The sequence below is a fragment of the Zingiber officinale genome, chromosome 10B, assembly GCF_018446385.1.
Source record: "Zingiber officinale cultivar Zhangliang chromosome 10B, Zo_v1.1, whole genome shotgun sequence".
NCBI lineage: Eukaryota > Viridiplantae > Streptophyta > Magnoliopsida > Zingiberales > Zingiberaceae > Zingiber > Zingiber officinale.
The window spans coordinates 78,057,533-78,065,464 of NC_056005.1; positions in this window are offsets into that span (position 1 = coordinate 78,057,533).

Genomic DNA, 7,932 nt, shown 5'->3' on the forward strand with positions numbered 1-7,932 from the left:
TTCTTGAACTTCTTCTTCGGAGGTTGAGCATCTCTCAACCTCGGAGTCCTCCTCTTTGGATTCTCCTTGATTTGGTACAGTGGAGGGGATCTCATGAATTCTTGCCAATTTGCTCCAAAGCTCCTTGGCATCTTCAAACTCTCCAATTTGTTCCAAGATGTTGCTTGGCAATAAATTGACCAAAAGCTTGGTCACTTTGTCATTGACCTCACATCTTTGGATTTGGTCTTTGCTCCACTTGCTCCTTTTGAGTACTTTGCCCTTGGAATTTGTGGGAGCTTCAAAACCTTCCATGAGGGCAAACCATTGCTCTATCTCCATCATAAGAAAATTTTCGATTCTTGATTTCCAAGAATCGAAACTTGTAGATGAATATGGTGGAGCCACCCTTGTGTCAAATCCAAGTCCATCTTGGAATTGCATCTTGAAGTTGAGCTTGATAAAATCTTGAACTTGAAGAATTTGCTCCAACTTTTTCACCCCTCTAGCTTTTCTTGTTATGCTTGACCCTTCCGGCGATGATTCTGGTGAAGAGCGGCCTTGCTCTGATACCACTTGTTAGGACCAAAAGTAGCTAGAGGGGGGGGGGGTGAATAGCTCGTCGCGTTCGCTCGGTGCTTGGCGTTGCTCGGCGTTTCTTGGCGTTGATTGTTTCTTCAAGAATATGCAGCGGAAAATACAGAAACAAATACACCCACGCTAACACTAGGATTTTACTTGGTATCCACTTCCAAAGGAGGTGACTAATCCAAGGATCCACACCACGCACGCACCCTCCACTATGAAACACTCCTTTTTGGTAACTACTGAGGGCGGAGAAGCCCTACAAGACTCTCGGTACAAGAAGAAGGAAAGGGAAACAAAATACAAGCACAAAGCTTACAATGAATGCAGAAAACCCTAACCCTAGCTTCTCTTCTTGCCTTTGATCCGCCTCTTGACTCGGAGAGCTTCCAAGAACCTTCAAGAACTGGCGATCACGAGCTTTGAGAGTGCTGTGGAGGAGCTGGCGAAGATCTGAGATGAAACCGTGAAGAGATGCCGAAGGAAATGAACGCCTGCGACCTTTATCGACGCCAACGGTCGGATCCCGATCGATTCGAATGTTCCCAATCGATCGGGGAGGCTTTGGATCGATCCACGGATCGATCCAGAGCGCCTCTGTGCTCGCTCGATCCACGGATCGATCCAGCGCTTATCGCGCGAAGCAGCCGCGTCCCAATCGATCCACTGATCGATTGGAACATCTGGATCGATCCACGGATCGATCCAGAGGCTCTCTGTTCGCTTAGGAGAAGCCTGGATCGATCCACTGATCGATCCAGCTCCTGGATCGATCCACTGATCGATCCAGCTCCTGGATCGATCCACTGATCGATCCAACACTTGGTTTTTGCCCAAAACCAAGTTCCAAGCCTCTCAAACCAACATCCGGTCAACCTTGACCTGTTGGTACATCATGCCTAGCATCTGGTCACTCCTTTGACCTGCTAGGACTTCCCACCAAGTGTCTGGTCAATTCCTTTGACCCACTTAGACTTTTCTATTCATGCCAAGTATCTGGTCACTCCCTTGACCTACTTGGACTTCCCAACACCAGATGTCCGATCATCCTTGATCCATCTGGATTTTCCCTTGCCTGGCTTCACTCACCAGGACTTTCACCTAGCTTCACTCACTAGGGTTTTCCATCTGCCTAGCTTCACTCACTAGGGCTTTCACCTGGCTTCACTCACCAGGACTTTCACCTAGCTTCACTCACTAGGGTTTTCCTTCTACCTGGCTTCACTCACCAGGACTTTCACCTAGCTTCACTCACTAGGGTTTTCACCTGGTTTCACTCACCAGGACTTTCACCTAGCTTCACTCACTAGGATTTTCACCTGGTTTCACTCACCAGGACTTTCACCTAGTTTCACTCACTAGGATTTTCCTTCTGCCTGGCTTCACTTACCAGGACTTTCACCTAGCTTCACTCACTAGGGTTTTCCTTCTGCCTGACTTCACTCACCAGGACTTCCCTGTCAAGTATCCGGTCAACCTTGACCTACTTGACTCTTCTTCAATCAATTTCTTATTGTCAAACATCTAAACTCAAACCAAGACTCAGCTTGGTCACCCAGGTCAACCTTGACCTGAGGGATGTTGCACCAACAGTCGAGCACAGAAAACATTCTGTGTCTTACCACAGTCGACTGGTCCAGTTGTAAGTCAACTGGTAAAACCCTAAACCTAGGATTTTACCCTAAGTACAATCTCTCATACACTCGTCCTGGCCCGCACAATCTCAACCTTGCCTTCTAGCCTCCTCTATCAGCCTTGCGCCCCTTGGATGCTTCCCCATCCTTCATGCCTCATCTTCAAGAGCTTCCTTTGGCCTTATCCTTTATTGTCGAGTCTTTCATTGCCAAGAGTTCCTTGCTCCGAGACTTCAACCTTGCTAAGTCACACTTGAATTTACATTGCCAATACTACATACTTTTACTTACACCACTAAGATTCCCCCTTGGACTTTGCATTTTACAAGATCTCACTTGGACTTTCCTTGTTGTACTTACATCCTGCATACTCATAAGCGTATATTAAATACAACAATAAACCTAAATTAAACATTTGCTCAAATATCAAGACCTAGTGTCATACCGATTGCCCTAAAAATTTCTCCCTTTTTGATGTTTGACAACCCTTTTAAAAGAACAAATATAAAATTTAAAGAATTCTACACATTTGAATATTGCTATTTCAAATTTTAAAAATTTGTAAGGACTAAATTGACATTTTAAATATCATAAGGGTCAAATTAGAAAATTATCATGAAAATATATTCCTAGAAATTTTTTGATTAATTTAGTAGGAAGGAACCTATATTGGGTTTCAAAATCATGCTCAGATTAAATTTTTATGCATGTCTTATTTTTAAATTTGTTTAATATTTTTTTGCTTAAAATTGTCTAAATAAATTATTTTGTATAATTTTTGCTTGAAATTAAGTTGATCTTAATTTTTTTAAGAAAGAGAATTTCATCACTTATCTGTAGAAAAATTTTTAAAATTGTTTAACTATTGAATTATTATTTATGAATTTTTTTAGCAAAAATTATATTTTTTAATTTAAAAATATTTAGTAGAGTTATTTTTTATAACCTTTATTTTTTTTGTGAAAATCTATCATGTTTTATATCCACAAAAATATTTTCAAAATTTTTAGACCATTATCGAATTTTCTATGATTTTTTTTATAAAAATAATAATTTTTAATATTAAAAATTATAATATCCAATTTTTGGAAATTTATTTTTCTGAAAAAAATACTTACTCTATTATATTGTTAGAAAATATTTCAAGATTTTTAGAGCTTAGAAATTATTTTTAAGCATTTTTTAAAGAAGATACATTTTTTTTAGAAAAAGATTTATTACTTATTAAATTAATTTTATTTTTTCTGAAAATTTTATCACTACCTTGAATATGTTTATTTAACTATTTTAAATTTTTTTAGATTTTTTTAACAAATAAAATAATTTTTAAATTATTTTTTCAAAACTACTTTATAAATTGTAAAAATTTATATTTTCAAAGTTTAAACTTCATCATTTTTTTTTTGAATGATAGTCAATCTATTTTTCCTTAGAGAGTACTTCAGGTTTATATCAACATTATTTTCTAAGATTTTTCATATTTTTAATGTGATCAAAGGGGGAGAATTAGAGATTAAGTCTAGGGGGAGGGTACATTTTTTTTATTTTGTATTAAATGTTATTAATTTCAAATTATGTAGTTGATATTTTATTGTTATTTGTCTTTGTTTTATCCTAACTTAACTTGGATTGTTTATATAAAAAAGAAAGAGATTGTAAGTACCCCATAGTAGTTTTAATATGATCAACCAAGTCAAGTTAGGTCATGTTATATTTTGATCCTTGTGTCTAAGTGTGCAGGAACTTAGGAGCATAAGAAGTTGAGCTAGAGACGCAACTGCGAGAAGGATGACACGGGAAGGAGTCGAAGGGCTTGGTGCGTCTGAGGGACGAGGTGTTGCGGAAGGGTACATTGGCGGATGAGAAGGAAGCGCGTAACGTTTCTAAGAGACGAGAAGCCGGAGTGGAAGATTACTTGAGAAGGTCGGAAGATGGGTTCGGGTGAGCCTAATTTCGGATGATCGAAATCACCCAAGCCAATGGAGCCGGGGGCGGAAGCTTGAATAAAAAGTCAACTAGAAGTTGACTCTTATCCGGAGGCCTAGAGCTATTTCAAGCGCCTAGAGTCCAAGCGCCAAGAGCTACTCCGGGTGTCCGAACCACTTAGGTGCGAGCTGGGGCGCCTCGACTCCTTGACGTTGTGGATCAAGATCAGCAAGGGTCCGGGCACCTGTAGCAGGTTCGGGTGCTCAGAGAGGGATAAAATTTTATCCCGTGTCCATTGCGTAGCTGTTTGTGAGAAGATGAGATTTTTCACACTGGGAGTGCCCGAAGAGGGTTTGAGCGCCCAGACCGTGCCACATCAGCAAACGGTCAGTTTCGGCTAGTGGTCTATAAATAGAGTTATGATTTTCTCTATTCCGAACAACACACTCTGTACTTCGAATCTCTTTTTATTTTTCACTTCCAAGCTTAATTTTCGTATATGAGGCTTCTCCACCTCCGACATTTTGTTCGAGAAGGAGATCTTCATAGTGAGCCTATTTGCCTTGTAGTAGCAATCCTCTGATTGCCAACCAAGTAAACTATTTGTCTCATACTCCTTTTAATTGTAAAATATTTCTTTAAGTGTGTAATCGTTTAAAGCTCGATTGTTTAAGAAAGGTATTTGTTATTTAATTGTGCAGGGAAATTCACCCCCTCTTGTCGGTCATAAGGGATCTACAGTTCCTCCATTGTCATGTTCTGGAACAGGTTGAGAAGAAATTTCCAGAGACGACGTCAAATTTGATCCTATCAAGAAGCTAAGACAAATGGGAGGTGCCGATGATGAGGCAATAACATTGACGGTGGGAGGACCTGTGCACACCACAGACCAATCACATAGGAGCGTTGGTGTCCAAAATTAGGGAAGAGGTCTCTGGCGAAGGCTCTCTGACAGTCAAGTAAGACCGAGAGCCCAATGAATTGTAGGAATGAAGTAGATGCATATGTGTGCACGTGCTTGGCCAATGGGGAGGACTTCTCTTTTTATACTCCCTTTCATAACCTCTGCAATGATGAGGGATCAGAGAATGTTGGGTGTCAGATTATGCTCGGTGGTGGATGAAGTATGAAGAACTCCCATTGGATAGAGGAAGGTTCTGTGTGGCAGAGGTGGTAGGGCATCAAAATATTACATGATGCATAGCCGTTATTCTATGACGAACGGTTGTAATTCTCTAACAAAATTGTCGCCGACCTATGGTCAGACCAGCGTTGGAGCCGCCTGCGAGTGTAGGGAGCGTCATATGGGAGCAAAGCACATCCTTGAGAACTTGACCGACTGAGAGATCAGCCGGGTACTGATTAGAGCCACACCCAGGAGCAAGGTGAGGGGATTGCACCCTGGAGACATGACCGGCTGACAAGCCAGTCGAGAGTTGATTGAGACTGTGCTCAGGAGTGGATAAGGGGATTAAGCCTTGAAGACCTGACCGGCTGAGAAGCCGGCCAGGAATTTTGATTGGGACGATGTCCAGGAGTGGATGAGGGGACTAAGCCCTAAAGACCAGACCGGTTGAGAAGCCGGTTGGAAATTTTGACTAGGACGGTGCCTAGGAGTGGATGGGGTGACTAGGCCCTGAGGATTTGACCGACGGAGAAGCCAGCCAGGAGTTAGTATTGAGAACCGCTTTTGTGGATCTTTGACGCGACCCTTGAAGAACTTTCTGGTCTAGATTACCACCTCTTCTTGAATTTTGACCTTCACGTCTCCTGACTATTGATCTTGTCATATTATTAGGGTCCCCTATTGCACGCCATATCAATGGGGTAAATCAGTTTTCACTTTTAAAATTTTAAATTATTTTTAAAAATTATAAACATGCATTTTTTGTTATCTTTTTAAAGTAAAACAATTTGAAAAATAAAATAAGTGGGTCAGGTAAGCATGTGGTATGAGTTAAGTAAACCTAAATAGGTTGAATAAGTGAATTTGTAATGTTGAGTTTGAACGATCTAATCGGATCTCACACGACTTAAATTGACCAAATTATGCATTAATTAAAATTATTACTTTATAATGTTGTTGTCCATTTATACTGGACGAAGAATGTTGCTTGCTTATAAAATCCATTGATTTGTGATTAGTCCACATTAATCTTCTAAAATTGTCCCTTTATACTGGACGAAGAATAAGTGTCAGATTCGATTAGGTTTCCAACGTCGGATATATGTGTCTGTAACTTCCTGAATATCAACTCTGCATAACAAGGTACACTCTCAAACATGATATGATACGGCTTAATCTTTTAAAATTGTCATTTTATAATGTCATTTGCTTATAGAATATTTGTCTTTTTTATCTGTCAGTGTGATTTATTAGGAAAATGAATGTTTGTAAGTTCATCGTAATCACATGGATGATGAGGTAGTGTCGGTGGTGGCTCCGTGGAGGGACAAGCAGAACCTGAGAGTCCATGCGTTACCACAGACTCGCAGTACGTTCAATTATCTTCCTCAATCTTAAATTTTCGTGGGATCCAGCTGTTCTTCGAGTATATTGATATGGATAATTACAAACAGACTCAGCAGTTAAAATCAGGGCAATAGGCCATTCGAAGTCAAAATGGATCACAGTCTTTAAAAAAAAAAAAAAAAAAAAAAAAAAACAATCGAAGGGTCATTGTTAATAAAGTCCGGCTCCTCACCCAGCACTAAAGGTCCCAATACAAGGATGACTAATTCTACAGTCGGATGTACCTGAGAGACCTAGTGTGTCACTTTTATGCTAAGATACTTAGCATATAAATGATTGCTCCCGTGCCGCTCGGGTTTAATAAAGGGCGGGTCTGCCATAAGGATATTAGGGAATACATTCATCTGGGTCTCAGTGATCTATCAATCTAACATACAATCGGTTAAACATATGGATTTTCACTGTTCACTCCCTCGTCCTTTTGTACATGGAAGGTTGGATATACAGCTGATTAGAATTACAAGGCTCAATATCTTTATCTTCCTGAGCAATCATATGAGGTAAATCTCAAAAGAAACTCGACCAGATTTCTAGAGCTTAGATACCACTTTAAGGACAAATCTCTCAATACAAGGATGATTGGCTGAAAGTATCGATCGGGTCTTTCGGGGCTCAGTTCATCATTTTTCATAAATAAGTATTTCTGCATATGGTCGGCCGATCATAAAAACTGTTTGAACCTAGGGGGCTTGGTTTTCCATTACTTCATAATCAAGTCTCTATTATTACACATATTAGGATAGTCCTAAAGGTTGAACGTCCTACCATACTTAGTACTATGCTTTTATATGTACATCGGGTCGGCTGAATATCTGGCCCAGATATCTCCCGGGACCATATTATTAGAGAATATATATATATATATATATATATATATATATATATATATATATATATATATATATATATATATATATATATATATATATATATATATATATATATATCCCTCCTTTATCAACAAATCTCTCCTTTATCAACAATGACTGTTATAACTTAATATTTCAATCTTAATATCTTAATCTATATATGATGGTATGACTATACTTAAGTGTGGCAAAAGGTGATTCGCTTACCCTAGCACTTCTGTCAATTTATCCCTAGGCCAACAAGGAGGAGGTAAATCATGGGAGACTACTAGCCATTAATACAAGTGGCCAAGGTATGGGGGAGGACATGCTCAGACATGCTAAGTTTTGACCCTAAGATCTCATGTGCCAACAACCCATACCTCAACCATCATACCACCCCGAGGGGACTCAGGAAACTATAAGA